Source organism: Prinia subflava, chromosome 14 (assembly GCF_021018805.1).
Source record: "Prinia subflava isolate CZ2003 ecotype Zambia chromosome 14, Cam_Psub_1.2, whole genome shotgun sequence".
NCBI classification, from domain to species: domain Eukaryota; kingdom Metazoa; phylum Chordata; class Aves; order Passeriformes; family Cisticolidae; genus Prinia; species Prinia subflava.
In genome coordinates, this window is record NC_086260.1 from 14,919,353 (window position 1) to 14,936,628 (window position 17,276).

The 17,276-nt window shown below is 42.9% G+C and overlaps 1 protein-coding gene across 8 annotated transcripts in view; it reads right to left on the reverse strand.

Moving 5' to 3' along the window:
- The window catches only part of ATP2B2 (ATPase plasma membrane Ca2+ transporting 2), a 412,644-nt gene that overhangs the window by 309,558 nt on the left and 85,810 nt on the right, over nucleotides 1-17,276 (reverse strand). For all 8 annotated transcript variants that reach the window (XM_063411251.1, XM_063411249.1, XM_063411250.1 and 5 more), the window contains exon 2: nucleotides 453-504. The gene's annotated coding sequence lies outside the window, so the exon portion shown is untranslated. The remainder of the gene's footprint in view (nucleotides 1-452; nucleotides 505-17,276) is intronic.

A 17,276-nucleotide genomic window follows, 5' to 3' on the forward strand; every position in this document is an offset into this window, starting at 1 on the left:
ATTTTAGGAAGTGCCAAAAAGTTGGCAGCCACAGAGAATTCCTAAGCACAGCTAAAGAGCCTGAGGATTTGGAACCGGGACAAAATGGGATTCACTGGAACCAGGCTGGGCATTTTGTGTTGTTTGTAGATCTCCTCATGTGGGGACCTGTCAGGAACTCTGATGCCACTGATTACTTCAAACTACAAAATCAGCCCCATCCTGCCTTATCTGCAATTTTTACCATGACCACTGAAATTTTATCAGATCCTTCACAGCTTCTTAAAAGTCATTTTGCACCAGATGTTGTAGAAAACTGGAGATTTGTCACTAATTCAGGTAAAACAAAGACTAAACTCACTTCCATGTGTTTATGAACATTTCAATGGTTTGATTGTTAAAATAACATGATATCCCCTTGATATAACAATCCCTGGAATGACAATGTGGACACAGGAGGAAATCAGGCTCACCATGAACATAGCGCACCCGGCGATGAGATCTTTGTGTCACAGCATGCAAGACCTGACAAAAACAAAGAAAAAACAGTTTATATGCTGTAAATTTAAATAATCGTGGGTATAATTAATGAAAAATCAAAGAGGTCATTGAAAAGCAGCTGGTTTCATTTAAATCCCAATGAGTTTACTGCACAATTAATAAAATTAAGCTCATCTCTTCTGAGTTATTCCGTTACAGAAAATTGAAAAGTGACCCTTAAAAAAAATGAAGTCTAATGCACCTTCAAAAAACAAAATATTACACACCTTCAAATAGAAATGAAGCATTAAATGTTGCCTAATTCAGAAAAATCAAACTAACAATGCACACAAAAGCTATCATACTTGTTGCCACTTCTAATTATTTTGTACTCAAATTCAGGTCTACAAGTATTTGACAGAACTGATAACCTCAGTTTTTCACAGAGTCAAATATCTTGAAGGGAAAATGTTTACTAAATAAACACTTGCATGAATCAGGGCACTTAGAAGTTTTCCTCCCTCCCTTTTGGAGATGAAAACAAACATCTCTTCCAAGAATTACAACAGGCCAAACACACAAGTGACACAAATCGAATGCCAGGATGAAATTTTCAATGAAGAATCTATTTCAACCCCTTCTGGGGGTGATTTGAAGTCAGCAGAGACAGAATCCTGTGCGCAGCACATTTGTCAAGACACAACTTGCCAGCAATCAGTGAAACACAGCCCCTCACGCTCCTGGGGAATGTCTCCTGAACCAGATTTATGCAGGAGCACAGCAGTGCCACTCCTCCAGGAGCTGCAGGACACAGAGATTCCACAGCAATTTCTCTCCTAGCTCCTCAAAGCACTTCAAAACACCACAGAGGGATGCACAAACACAATGGACCTTGTGCCATGGAGAGCTTAAAAGTAATTCCTGGAGTCTCCGGGTTCCGTGGTGCAAAATGAAAAGGACAACACAACTCCTTTGAGAGCCAAAAGCTGAGTTAGGGAGGTGACACATCATGAATTAAATTGAAATCTGACCAAAAAAAAAAAAAAAAAGAAGCCTAACCCACTTGATTGAAGTGCCATGTAAGCACTACAAGTGATAAAAATATCTCTCTCCCATCCTAAGCTGACAGAAGTACTTGCAGGAGTTCCAAGCCAAACATCTTGTTCCACCACCTGGGCTACCAACATCTCTTTAGCACATTTATTGCAGAGATTCCCCATTGTGGGAATACATGGGAACACTCCGAGTTGCACACACAGTGCTGGAGCTGAGCAAAAAGCAAGGCTGGCTTCTCCAGGAGCTGACAATGCAATCCCTGTGTTGGATACCAGTCCCAAAAATCAGCAGGCAACGCCAGGAATCAAAGAGCAAAGAAGGAGACACAGCAAGGGGAAATACCCAAAGGAGCTTGAGTACAGCAGGTCAGAACATCTCTGCCAGAGGGGATGGAAACGGTGCAAAGTCAATGAAGTGAGTGGGAAGGGGACTCCCAGCAGGACTGGGTGCAGTCAGGGATGGGAAAACTCAGCTCTGCCCTGACTAAATCCCAGTTCCAGCACCTACTCCTGGAGGCCCGAGTTGTAAAACCTGTTTGTGCCAGGTGTGTCCTTAAACGCCTCCCTTTGCCTCAGCAGTAAAGTTGTGCCACTCCTGTGAGACTGATTTTGAGCGTAAATTCAGAGGATAGCATAAAAGGGCTCAAACACTGGGGTGATAAATTAAAATAAATGTCTCATCAGTATTCTCATTTTTCTGACTCTAAAAAGACTCAACATTTTCAGCCTGGGAAGGATAACAAAACCAGAGTTCAGGAATAATCGATGCTACTTTTAAAATGCATTTTTACTTTAATCAGGCATTAAACCTCAGCCAGATCAATATTTATTTATTCTTTTATCTGGCTTTCCCAGAGTTTTAGAAAATTATAGTTGTCATAGGTACTGCATATTGCTGTAAAATTCCCTGTGAAGAAGTTTGATGCAAGAAAGCCAGTCACTCATGACAAAAATTAAAGTCATACAAAATTTATAGTTAAATAAAAACCTTTGTGCTTCATTAATTTCCCCAAATAGCTTAAACCCTTGCTCGAGCAGAAATTCAGTGTGCCTGCAAATCAGTCATTTGCCTAAAAATATAAATGACCATAAAGAAATGGATAATCAAAGAATTTGCTAGAAAGAAAAGAATCCTATTGATTTTTAAGACTGCCTTTGATCAGGGGAAGATTTCACCTTCCCAAAGTGAAGATGGAATTCTAACAGAACAGGTGAGTTCCTATTTATCCAATATCCAAAATCTGGAAGGGTCACAGAGGTGGCAAAGGCAGGCTCTTCATCAACAAACTCATTTCCTAAGAAAAGGAAAGCAGATCCTCTCTGGGGTACAAGGGCACGGGGGAAACTTGATTGAGCATTACAAGAAACTTCTGAAAGGGGAGGGAAACCAAAGGATCATTTTTCTGTCACACAGCTCTGGAATGCTCAGCTGCTGCCAAACACCCCAAGAGCTTTTTTATTTACCTTAAAAACAAATTCACAGACATTTCTCTTTATTTTTGGTGCTGCTGAAGTGGTGCACAAGGTCAGGCAGAGCTGCAGCCCTGCCAGGAGTTCCCACACCAGCAGAACCCATCACTGCCTCTTACAAGTGAGACAAGAACAGAACCACAACAGCTCAGGTTGAAGCTGGTGGTGATTGTTTGCTCTATTTTTTAAACGCTGATGACCAAGGTCTGGCAAATATTCTATCATCTCTTAAAAACCCACGTGTAATGCTGCAGTGAAACGTTTCAAGTGGATTTTGTGCTGCTGAAATGGCATCATTTCCCCAGGATTCCGTGGCAATTAGGAGCAGCACTCAGTTGGGTTATTTTTAGCAAGTGCACCTCATTCACACATTTCACAGTGCTGCTCAGGGATCACTGATCTGTATGCATGACTGCAGTGATAAAATCTGGCAACACTCTTTAATAACTGTTTAAACTGTTCTAGGCGTGTTTCGAGCAACATACAATTATTCCAACACTTAAAAAGAGCTTTTCCACTTGCAGGATTTTCCACTACTCAGTATGTGCACCCTTGCAGTTGGATAGTTAAGATTTTCCATTATTTCCTTTATTGGATTTACACCTTTTCAGGCAATGGACAAAGAAGGTGTCCCTGCCCATGGAACTGGATGGTGTTAAAGGTCCCTTCCAACCCAAACGATTCTGCCCACAAAAGAGACCCAAAATGGGATTTGCAAAGGCTGGAATGAGAGATTCTTATCCTGATGCACAAATTCATGAGGTTACAGCTGAAAAATATGTAATTCATCAACACATATTTATATAAATATTGAGAATGATCACTCTACAACCTTTATGATTTTGTTAAATTTTAGTGAGCATCAGTATTTGGCATGACAGTGAACAAAGCCCAAATTAAAACTGTAGCTTTGTCAGGTTTGTGGTTTTCAGTTTACAACAAATTCCAGTAACATTTTCACTGCTGAATCACCTCTGAATTTCTTTCTATTTTCTAAATGTCCTGCAATGCTGCTGCTGCACATTGCCATTTCTTAAGGTAAACAAAACAAATTGAATTTATTGAAATTAGCATGGATGGAGACTTTGGATCAAGCACAGCACTTCTGTTAATATAAAAGGTGGCAGAGCTTTGGGTGAAGCAGGGATAAATAAAAGTCAGCTGTGCTGGGACACCTCCAGGAGGAAAAGTGTCCTGCTGGCCATGCTTCCATCCTGGGCAGTGGAGAGACCTCAGAACCCTGCTCCACTTGGCTCTGGCATCCCAGGACAAAGTTTACTGATGTTTGAAGATGGTTTACTGAAGTTTGAAGAGGGTAGCATTAGCAAAAAGCCCATAATGAATTGTCCAGCTGCCATTCAAGCTGGAGGAAAAATGAAATCACAATGCTTGAAAGCCAGAGACAGGACAAGAGGAGAGAAACCACAGTGATACTTAGAAAATGCATCACAAACGATGCATGGAAGGAGGAGAAACCACTGCTTTTTAATTAAATTATCATTTTGAGGGCTTTGTCTCCCCCCCAAACCCCCCTGCAACAGTGGCACAGACCTCTACTGCACCTTCAACTGCTCCCATCTTTCTTAACACGGTCTCAAGCTGCACCAAGGGAAATACAGGCTGGATATTAGGAAAAAGATTTTTACAGAAAGGCTACTAAAGAATTGGAATGGTCTGCCTGGGGAGATGGTGGATTCTCCATCTCTGGATGTGTTTAAGGAAAGACCAGAGGTGGCACCAAGTGCCATGGTTGAGGTTAGGGTTGGGCTGGACTTGATCCTGGAGGTCTCTTCCAACCTAATGATTCTGTGAATAAATGCAGCATTATTCCAAGTTCAGCTCCCCGTGTGAAATGCATCTCATTCTCCCTGTAATTGCCCAGGATCTCATTATCTGTAATTACAGCACCACAAAACAAACCTGACAGCCACTGTGGCAGCTCTTTTTGTCACACAGGCAGGGAGCAAAGCCTCTCAGTGGCTGTGCCACGTCCACTGTCTGCTCTCATGGGGCACCAAGCTGAAAATCAGCAAGTGATGGCTGCCCTTGTTCCATCAAATGAGCCAAGGATGTTCTTCCAAAGAGGCTCTTCTGATCCCCAGCTCAGTCCTCACTGGAAATGGGAGCTGAGGACGCTGCCCCACAGCACTCAGACTTTGAAACATGGAGATCTGGTGTTTCTTTTATCAAACTTACTGGCATTAAAGTAAAAGTGACATCCCAGGCACCCTGAGTGACTGTTGGAGCTAGAAAAGGGTTGTAGGCACCAAACAGACAACATGGTTTTTCTGCTTAGTCATGAAAGTTCTGGATTTGTGGGATTATGCCCTTTTCTGACCCAGACTTGGGGCAGCTGAGAGGCATTTTAAAACTTTTATTCCATTTTCAGTCTCATGTGAAGGGTGAGACAATGCAGATGTTACAATTCACACCATCACAATCAGAAGACAAATTATTTCCTAATTACAATAGATTTTAAGCAATTTTTGGCCTATCAGCCTTTGCCACACAATGCTGTTGATGCCTTAAAGCCAATGATCTAAAATTACCCCTCATGGGTCCTACTGCAGTTCACCTTTCACAGTTCTATTTCTCCAAAGTATCCAGTCTTATTTTTAAGACCATCCTTTAAAAATTGTTTCCAGTTCCATTTCTCTCTCAACAATGTCTGTCCTATTCCATGGCATTTCTAAGTCAGCATTTCTTATCTCAAAGTTTGCATACAGATGCACATGTGAGCCTTCTGTCAGGCTTTGAGAATTCCCTACAGATCCATTTCCCACACTGATGGTTATTTAAAGTCATCCCATGTGTTCTGTTTGCAGACCTGAGGTGACTGATGCCCTCCCTCCACCAAGGACCTGAGCTGGTGGGAAGGACAGAACAGCAGAGCTGGAGATAAAAATGTTCCTGTGCCCTGTCCCAGCACATCTGGCAGTGCCCCTGTCCCACAGGAGCCCTGACTGACCCCTCACAGTGTGCTGGGGACTTTCTCTGGGGAGCTTTGGTCAATGGAAGAGTTGCTCTGATGGAGGAAAGGGGAAAAAAAATTTTGAGATTGGGTTTTGGTTTGGGGTTTTGCCCTCTTTCTCTATTTCTTTACCTTGTCTTTATTTGAGAGGTGCAGAGTTTGAATGATAAAAAAAGGCATTCACCATGTAAGAAACGTCACTGAGCTCAATCCTCAAGTATTTCATAGAATGACTATTCTTTAACATAAAATACATGAATGAGCAACTCTACCAAAATCATGCAACAGATCCAGATAAATTTGGCTCAAATTTCTTTAGGTGCAGTGTGATTTAGATGTTGATCTGAACTGTCTTTGCTGTGGTTAGTGGCTTAAGACATGTTGGTTTATCTATTTTATCCTAAGGCCATCTATTATAGATTTAAAATATGGGGGAAAAAAACCATGTAAGGGCCTTTCAGAAAAAAAAACAGCTTGTTCCCTAGAGGTATTCAGCTTCAAAATAAATAATGAAACAGAGATTTAAGATTTTAGGTGCTGGAATCAAAGCTATGTATTTCAAAAGACTCTGAGTGATGTCCAGCCTTCATTTGCCTGCACACTGCTCATACCCCAGGAGATGGAACTTCTGTTCTTCTGAAATTGTTTTGCTTATAAGAAAATTCAGTAGCTCAAAAGGCACAGTAGTAGCTTTCCCTCAGTCATATCAGACATCTATTTTCTAAATATTCCCTTTTATTTCTAACAAATGGGGCTGGATTTGTAGCAGAACTTGAATATCAAAAAATATGAGACAATTATGACCCAGCTTATCTGCAAACTCCTTCACGGTTTGTATTTACCAGCACTTCATAAACTACAGTTATTACCAATTCATTTCATAATTTGGCTTTCTGGTTCTGGGAGATTATCTGGGCCAGAAGCATCCTCAGATAATAACTCTGGGACGTTGCAGAGCTTCACAGCTGTATTCAATACAGATATTTGAATGTTTTCTCCCAGAGATCGGTTCAGGGATCCAATAACACTTTTGGACAGTTTAAGGCTGTGCAATAAACACCCCATAAAAACTGATTCAAAACCAAATAATCCTATAAAATCTGAGAAAAGATAAATCATGTTTGAAAAACAGGAGGGTCATTAGGAAAAAACCACCTATTTTCCTGTATCTGCAAGCACAAGCCAAGAACTAACAAAATGCTGCTTTTCCAGCATTCCCAGGTAGGGATCCCTCATTGCTGTCCCTGCAGGGTCCCAGGAAATGGGATTTCTGTGCCCATTTAGCAATGGCAGTGCCCCCAAGCCTCCAGAGCTGTGGAATCCTTTGTGCCCTTACACAGAACCACAGCAGAGGCTCCTCCAGGGGGATGAGCAAAGAACTTGATTTAGCCAAAAATCACAATTTGCTCACTTGCCCCAGGGAATGAGAGGTTTTGTGAGCAGAGCCACCAACAGGGCTTTACTTTTGGGCAGCATTTTGAAATGCAACTGGCTCTGGGAAGGAGGAGTCCATCATTCTCCCTCAGTGGTCTTAAACTCAGCAGCCAGGAACGGTTCCATTATCCCAACCCTGTGGAGAAGCTGCTTCATCTCATTTATAACCCTTCAACACCTTCCCACAAGGCAGAAGGACCATGCCAGAGTCCAAATACTCTTTCCTCTGTAGCCATTATGAAACAGCAAAGATTTCTCCCAACTTCCTTCCTGTACCACTTGCCACTGGTACTGCAGAGCTTTAATTCTTCAATTTTCTCATGAACATGGCCCCATTCTCTCCTCAATTCATGCATTTGTACTACAAGAATTTTCAAAGCACCGAACAAAACTTGATATCAATTTCTAATTAGAAATCTCTGCAGCAGCTCTGGAAATCTCAGCCTCCTCTCTGTGATTTTGTTTTAAAAAAAAATCCACATAAGTGGTCATAGAAATGTGTATTGTATGAACGTATGTTTTTAATTTATTCATGAGGAAATATTTTTAAAGGCTGCTGGGTGACAGAGGATTTAACACGGTGTTATGCAATAACTGGTTCAGCAGCTTCCCCCACCATGTACTTTTCTCTGCATGTAAATTTTTTGAAGTTATTTCTAAGGCAATAACTCGATATCAGAAGTTTAATTTCAGAGTGTGACAGATGACAAATATCTTCTCCCTATTTAAGTGCTCCCCCCACAGTGCTATTCTAGTCTGTGCAGAATATAAATGACCGACTGAAGGCAAAAGAAAAAAAAAAGACAAAAGCATTTTTCAAGGTTTTTCATTAAAATCCACGTTTAAGAGAGAATTAATGAGGGGGAACGAAGTTACCCTCCCTGAATGATGCTGATCAAAGTACATTTCTTCAGAAGCCTCAAAGATTTGCTGAGCAATACATCACTCAGGTCCCCTCCCAAGTAAAAAACCAAATTATATATTGAAAATTTGGGCTGGCTGTAGTTTACTGTAAATACATTTACGACCCTGCAACAAAGGAATGCTGCCGTGTACTCAGGAGGGAAAATTCCTGCAGCATTCTTCTGGTGAAAAGCAGTTTAACACCACAGCTCAGCGTGTGCTTAGGTGCTGAACTTGGAATCTCAAAAGCTTGCAGAGCTGCAAGGCTTCGTGTGAGGAAGATGAATCAGCCCTGAATTAACCCCAAAGTGTGAGGTGGGGCTGTTCACCTTTCCAGAAATGCAGAGGGAGAGGTTCAGCTCCTGCTCTGCTCCAGCTCCAGCTCACAGGGCCAGCTGTGACTCCCTCTGCGTGGGCCCTGCCATCAGGGCTGTGCTGGTGCTCCTTCAGGTGTGGAAAAACAACTGGAATTTCCTTTTTTTGTGCTTCCTCCTGCTCCTTCATCACCAGGAACGTTCTCGGGTGATGCGCACAGGAAAATGAGTTCATCCAAGAGAAAATCCCCCTGGAGCACCAGAGAAAGGCGTGTGCTGGCTTTGAGTCCAGCCCAAAAAGGAAAAGGGCCCTGGATGTGTCCCCATCCCGTTTTGCTGGTGGCAGAGCATCACCCTGCACTGGAAAGGTCAATCCACGGGCCAGGGCTGACCTGCAGCTCAGCTGAACACCCCCTCACAGGAAAAAAGCTACAAAAACACAGATTACAGCAGTTTGCCAGGCGGGCAGATCCCAGCCACAACCCTGAGCATCTCGCTGGGAATTCAGAGATTGAGCAGCATCCCCAGCACTTCCCAAAAGCTTTAACGCTTCTGCTTTTTATTTTATCCTCATCCCTTCCTTCAGGGGTGGGTCCAAGTGCACCCAGACATCCCGGATCTGAGAGAGGGCCACACAGATGTGGTTAAACTGCTTTTCTGACAAAGTTTTCCCTGCAAATTCATGCATTTTCTCTGTTAAAAGTCTTCCAAAGCACCAGCAAAGTATGGTGACAGCACTGCCAGGCAAGGGGAATTACGCAAAGATGCTTTCGAACATTTTCCCAAACTAAGTTCAATGTAGTTGAACTAGTGCTAGCTGTTTTCCCCATCACTTAGAATAAGCACACATATTAATTATTCATTACAAATTGTTATCAATTACACGTTACAACTTGAACTATTGCAAGGTGTTTTGCCAGTATAGTCCAGCTAGCTACACAAGTTTAAAAAAAAGGTTGATTTACATTTTCTCTGATTAAATAACATACTGAAATTATTTCAGTATGGCACATCCAGAAGTGGTTCAAGGTAAATTCTTTTGATTCAAAGCAACCTGGACATGCTTTTCAATCCTAATATGATGAGATGCCAGTGCAAAAACTTCCTGGTTGTTGACAGCTGACTCCATTCCTGAACTATTCCTGATACCTTCAGTGGATGGAGCTACAAAAAAATGCTTACAGGAGCTGCTTGGAAAAACACTGGTTTTTAACTGGGATTTTAAGTTGTGTCAAACTATTCCCTGCAAGATTGTCTGGAGCACACCACCAGTCCCTCTCCTCACAAACCAGGCGGTGAGAACCTCTCCAAAGGCCAGGCAGGGCTCTTCCAGCACAGTGAGAGGCAGAATATTCCAACCCCTCTCCCAGCTCCCGAGCCTTCCCCCACACCATTGTCACAAAAAGACAACGCTGACAGCTCCAGCAGGAAGCCACCCACACACACACCCAGAAAAGCTCTGCCTGCACAAGCTGGGCTCTCCTGGCCGGGCCCTGCCGTGACGTCCCCGCTGTGCCCACGGAGGTGGCACTGCCAGGATCTCCCTCTGGGCTCACTGACAGCTCCTGGCACGCCTGGAGCTGCTCCAGCCCCCCGAAATGCAGGAGCAGGGGGGCTGCAGCACCTTCCAGCCCGCCCCAGCTCCTCCCTGGCTGCCCTCAAAACACATCCTGCTCGCTCTGGAGGTGTCCCTGCAGACAAAAGTAGGACAGAAGGGCTGCTTCCCCTCTGACGGGGTGATACAATATGCAATATTATTATTATATTATCATTATTCTTATATCTTATTATCATAATTTATTATTATTATGGCCAGCGTGTAATAAGCCCCTTGAAGATGTATCAGATCTGGGGGTTGACCTGCTGCTTCCTAACAGCAAGACAACTTCTCTGGACATGCTTTGCCAAAGAAAAGGTTTTAATAATGGCAAAAGTAGCAAACATTATCAAACAAAAGAAATGTAAGTCAAATACAGTGTAGAGAACACTCTCACACTGCTAAGGCAGTCCAAAAAAGCACCTGAGCCCCTCTGTGCAGTTTTTTAAGTACTGAATGGCCCAGGTGGGCTTTTTGGCACCTTGCCCAATGAATCTGGCAGCAGGTTTGGAAAAACATTTCCAAAGCTCAGTCAGTGCCCCTGGGCTGGCACTGGGCCAGCTGAGATGAGGGAAGAGCAGAAAGTTCTGGGGCTTCTTTTAAAAAGTCAGGAGTGAAACTCCCTTTTCCTTATTTGGAAACACCTGCTCAGGTGTGGGGTGCATTTCTACAATGGGGTGTTTGCTATGCTGCAAAAGGAGAGGAACAAGGGAAAAAACCAAATTGATTCCTCAGGGTAGTAGCTCAAAAGATGATTATGCCACCTTCATTTCCCAAAAATCACCTTATCTCAAGATACCAATCAGTCATCACTATTTTCACAACCATTAGGACATATTTCAACTTAAATTTCCTCTGACAATGGGATTTTACCTCTGTAGAACAACTCAGTTTAAAAGAAAAGTTCCCTTATTATGGAGTAGGAAAAAAAATACACACAAGAGAAAAAACAAAACCACAAACAGAAAAGCACAAAACCACTCAAATTGTTTAAGAGAAAACCGTAAGTACAAATTGCCATGGCAAAAAGCCACAAAGTTCGTAATATTTGCAATCTTAGCAAAGATGACTTTCATAATCAGTCACCACTATTTTCACAGCCATTAGAAGACATTTCAGCTTAAATTTCCTCTGACAAGTTTTTTTTTTTTGCCTCTGTAAAATGTCTTGGTTTAAAAAAAAAAAGTTCCCTTATTATGGGTTAGAGATTCTTGGGTTTACTGACTGTCTTTCTGTGCAGAGAAAACTTTAGCTTAGCAGCATAAACCATTCTTGAAGATAATTTCCAACCACATGAACAAGTACTTGAGGAAATAGAAGCATAAAATGATCCTGTTTAAAGTTTTCCAACTCTGTAATAGATTTGTCTTCTTGTTCTGATAAAGTATGCATGTTGACAAGAGAAAAATGGAAGAGACATCCAAGGGAATAAAACCCCTGCCATCAACTACAGAAAATGTAACATGATTTCTGTTGTACCACAGATTAGAGATGTGAAATGCAAATACATGCAAAAATGCTGTTCATAAAGTGATTTGGAGGCCTTGAATAACCTTTTTTGGTAAAATGTGCCATTCACAGAATAAATGCAGATATATCAGATTGTGAGATGTGATATAATGAATTGTAAGTGACACATTACATTTTTGAGGGATTTTTGGCCCTCATTTGAGACCATCAACATCCAGATCCTCAGAGGCTTCAGCATTCACAGAATCTCAGAACGGCTTTCACAGGGTGCTCAGAGAAATTTATCAGTGATGATTAAATGATGAAAATGCTTTAAGATTACTGCAAATTCCACTTGATGGCAAATATTTAACTTTACACAACAAGCACCCACGTGCCAATTTAAAGAAGCGGAAAACCAACATAAAACTTCATTATTAGTCTTCACAACGTGGAGGAATGAGACAACAAACACAAACTGGCAAACCATCACAGCTATTTTACAAGAACTGCAGGCAAAGGTAGAAATGCATCAGGTTTGTACCAAGGAAAATAAACTGGAACCAAGAGTCGTGACCAAAACTCAGCCCAGAACCCCTGCAGACGCTGTTTATGTTGGTATGACTGGGCATTATCTATTATTTATAAGTAATGGCATCATTGTTATCCCAGGTTTCCCCACATGGATCCCTCCAGACAACAATTCAAGGCCTTTCCCCACTGCTGTCACCGTTCCTGCAGTTAATGAGCCATAAGGACAGCCCCGCTCATCCTCTAATCCCTGTAATGTGCAACACAAGCAAGGTTTGGTTTGGTTTGGTTTGGTTTGGTTTGGTTTGGTTTGGTTTGGTTTGGTTTGGTTTGGTTTGGTTTGGTTTGGTTTGGTTTGGTTTGGTTTTGCAGCCTGGCTTGATTTACTGCTTGAACTGAAGGTGACTCCTCAGACAGCCCCAGCATTCCCAGAAAAGCCATTTCTGCAGGCTCTGATGGGGCTCTGCTTTTCCAGGGACACTGCTGCAATGCACAGCCTTTCCTCACTGCCACCAAAAGTCATTTACTCCTCTCTAACTCCCTCATCGTTTCCATCTGGAGTTGGGGAATATCTCTGTGCACCATTCTTAGCTGGGATCAGTCTCACAAACCAAAAGCTGCCCAAGATCAGGATGGTGCTGGTGGGTTCTGCTCCCACAGCCAGGCCAAGCAACAGCAGCGCTCAACAGCCCTGAGCTGTGCTCAGACAACAAGGTCAGACAGCAGGTTTGGCTTGGAAAGGACCTTAAAAATCACCAAGTTCCAACAAGTCCCACCCCCTGCCATGGGCAGGGACACCTTCAGCCATCCCAGGCTGCTCCAAGCCCTGTCCAGCCTGGCCTTGGGCACTGCCAGGGATCCAGGGGCAGCCACAGCTGCTCTGGGCACCCTGTGCCAGGGCATTGCCACATTGCCAGGAACAATTCCTGCCCAAATCCCATCCAGCCCTGCCCTCTGGCAGTGGGAGCCATTCCCTGTGTCCTGTCCCTCCAGCCCTTGTAAAAAGTCTCTCTCCATCTTTCTTGTGGGCTCCTTCAGGTACTGGAAGAGCCCAATTAGGGCTCTGTTTGGTTTGGGGGTACAAAGTAAGAAAAAATAAAAATTAAAAAACCACACCACAAACAGAAAAGCACAAAACTGCTCAAGTTGTTTAAGGTAAAACCATAAGTACAACTTGTCATGGCAAAAAGTAATAAAATTTTTAATATTTTCAATCTTAGCAGACTTTCATAATTACTTGTTCCCTTAGCAGTAAATCTCGCTCCCAAACAATGCCTCCTATATTTTGTCAAGTGCCAAGGGCTCCAAAGAACACATCCCCCCAAATATTTCTCATATAAATAGTACATTATATTTACTATTTGATACATTTACAGAGGCACACTCTGAAAAGGCTGGATTTATTTCCAGCATCTAAAAGGCCATAAAATTTTCCATCCATAGGGGACCAAGCTAATCATGATCCGTTCAACCACTGGACTCAAAACATTTGACAGGACAGTTTGATTATTTCCCACAGAGAACACATGGCCCTCACCTCCACATAAATCTCCAACATGAGTTTAAGGAGTAAAAGGGTTAACAAAGACCCAGGTATTCTGACACAAAGGCATATTTCTTCACCAGTCCTATTTCCACAGGCCAAAAGAATATATCAAATTTCCCACCAGAGTCACAGATAGCAGAATGCCCCACATGTCAAAGCAAGGATGCATTAACTTCACTTTAAATTTCTCTACTCACATTTCAGGTACTTACATGTTTATTCTAACAGTGGGCATTTTGTCTTGACTCGCTCCACTCTCACTTCTTGAGTTTGAGCTTCACTCATAAATGGACAAAATGGCCAATTTTTGGATGAGCAGAGGAGAAGGTGATTGTTTGGGGGTTTTAAGTAAGTCCATTTTCAACTGTCTCAAAATGACCATTCCAGATCAGTAACAAGCTTTACAGCAGGCTCGGTCTTCATCTTTTCATTTACTTGCTTTTATTCCCCTTAAACTAGGAAAATAAAAAGCTTTCAGGGATTTCCAAAGTCACCCATGCTCATCGCTGCCAAATGGAAAATGTGTATTTTATTGTAATATCCTAGGACCAGGATCCTGTTGGAGAATGGAGCAGACATTTTCCCTTAGAAGTGAAAAAAGGATTCCTCCTGTTTTTCTTTTTTATTAAATGAAAACTTCTTCATTACAGGCCACGTATTAATTTGTGTTATGTCATAATTAATGTTGCCTCCTCAGAGAGGTTTTCTGGGGCATCTGAAGGTGCTTTTGATCCTTCATTGCAACACATTATGGTTTTAGAACAGGTGTAAATATAATATAACCAGACCCAACCCCCAGGTTTTCAGCCCTGGTGGAACACAGGAGCTGTGACAGGGACCAGGATACAAAAGTGGCTCTCGCTCAAGTGGCAGCACAGCTGCCTCAACACCTGATATTTGTGACAGGAACTGCTCACTGAGAGAGTGCAGAAATAACTAGTCTGACTTCTCTAGACATGGAGATTCAGGATAAGAAACCAACAGGATCCACAGAATTGTTGGGAAAGACTTCCAAGGTGATGGAATCCACCTGTTAAGGTGGCACTGCCACGTTCACCACTGGCCCCTGTCCCCAGTGCCACATCCACACGGCTTCTGAACTCCCAGGAGGATCCAAGCACAGCCTGTTCCAGTGCCTGACCACCCTCTCAGAGCAGAAATCTTTCCTAATAGCCAAGAGAAACCTCCCCTGGTGCAACCTGAGGCCCCATTTCCTCTCATTCTATTGCTCATTATTTGGGAGAGGAGAGCCACCCTCCCCTGGCTGCAGCCTCCCGGCAGGGAGCTGTAGAAGGAAGCTGTCCTTTATCACGGTAAGATAAATTACACGAATTTAACACCGTACACGAAGACAAAGCAGGGATTCTCAGAGCAGCAAACTCTTCTCCGAGCCGGTAATTTCTAATTCTGTGGGACACAGATCAATACTCTTCAGCTTTACGAGGCGATTCGCTCGAGTTATTGCTCCTGCTGCACCTTTAGTGCCGAGCAGAGAGGTTTAAATCAAACCCAGGGAACAAAGGAGGGCTGATGCACCCGTGGGGAGGCCGGGATGAGCTGCAGGCTCTGCTGGGTGCCTGCAGCCCCCTGCCCAGGAGTGCTCAGCACCACAATGCAGCAATCAGCCTTTGCCACAAAATCAGCAGGTCCCTCACCCTGCCAGGCGTGCAAGGGCTGCACAAGGGAATTTATTAGCTAGGGAGGAAGGCAAAGGGAAGAGGAGAGCACCTGAAATCTCACAATTCCTTTTGGAATGCCAACATTTGCCTGCATCGCTGCCCTCAAACACACAAAGCCTGGGTGGTTTGCACACAGCCCAAAGACAAAGCAGTAGCACAAGCTCCTGGGAAAAGCTGCTGAACAGGGAAAGGGAAATGGCAAAATTAAACATTGTCTTAGATAATCTGGGCTGAATATTGTTAAAATCTTCTTTCAGCTTTTACAACCACTTGCCTTTTTTAATTTTTTTCTGGTTTTCATTTCAATGGCAGCTTGCAAATCTCACTGAAGTGTAATAAAAATCATAGTGCTTCATGATCATAAACTACTAAAAAAGCTACCATTTATTACTTCAGTGGAACAAGAAATGGAAACTCTAATGTATCCCATCTGTCTAAATGGTAATGAGCCCATGCAAAACTCATTGCAGGGTCAGAATCCAATATTTCCCTCTGGATCATTCAGTGCAAACAAAGTTCATGTCAGCTCTGGTTCCAACAGCAGAAAGGGGCAAAATGAGCTGCAGCTCCCAAGATTTTATTATGCTGATCAGATATTTCTCAGGGTTTGAAGCCTCTTCAGTGTGCAGTTTGATTTCACACAATCAGAATTTGGACTGGGATGTGTTTGCAGCTCTTGTTTCTCAGAATGCTGCTCCACCTGCCTGGAGAGCTTCTCCCAGGGCACATGGGCTTGACTCACCCTGCAGTGGGAATATTGTGGCAGTCAAGACTTGTATTGACTTCAAAATTAGAAGTACATAGCTTTTGCAGAGCATTTCATGTCTTTATAGAGCTTTTTAAAACCTAAATGTACATGTAAACATGTAGTTTACTAACACTGGTTGGAAGTTTTTTTGAAATAAAATTAGTAAGTTTTGAGTTCTGAAGATTTGGCTGCCAAAGCTGAATGATCAGGGCACAGTAACTACCTGTATGCTTATCTTAACACAACTGACAGAGATCCAAGCAGCTCCATTTCAGCAAAACAAATAAAAGGAAGAAAGAAAACCAAGCAGAGAGTGTAAAACACCTTCCTGTAAAAAAAAAATAACAAACAACAACAAAAGGAAAAAAAAAACCCCCTTCATTTATTTTTCTACACTACTTGACTCTAAACTGATTTTGAACTTCAGCTACAACAGGCAGGTTTGCAGAGCCTGGAAGAAAACTGAGCATTATTTGTTTTCCTTCACAGCGCTGCAGGACCAGCATCCAGAGCAGAGCTGAGCTCTGGCTCAGGTTTCTTTGATCCTGGAAAACCAAGTTGTGCCAAAAGTGTTGGAGCAGCCCTGCAGGCCTGAGGGCAGCGAGCGAGTGAGGCTCATTCATATTCAGCAGAGCTGAGGAGTTCTGGTGCTGGGAGCCCAGAGCAAACCTGCACAGATGCTGCTTTCATGGCCCACACCTCTTGTGATGCAGCCACCCACGCCGGGCTTGCATGATGAGCACCAGCATACCAATGTGTGATCAATTAATTTATGAGTATTTAATATGCAGTGGAAAGGTCAGCTAATCCCCTCACTGGGACTGAGAGACTTTATCACCAGTGGCAGCTACAGGTACATCTGTGGTCCTGCAGCTGAAACGTTTTAAGCCCATAGGCACAGACTTCTACTAAAGCTGCTCACAGGAGAATGATTTATCTTTTCACACTCACTTCCCACTAATTCTGTTACTGACATACCAGTAATTGCTGTTTCTAAATGCCTTCCCTACCTTCTTCAATTTTAATTATACTGTGTCAGCACCTAAAAATGTACAAACCATGCAGAAGACAAAGGAGATGCTTTTCCTACAGGGGCTCCAGAGCTTTCAAAAGAAGGAAT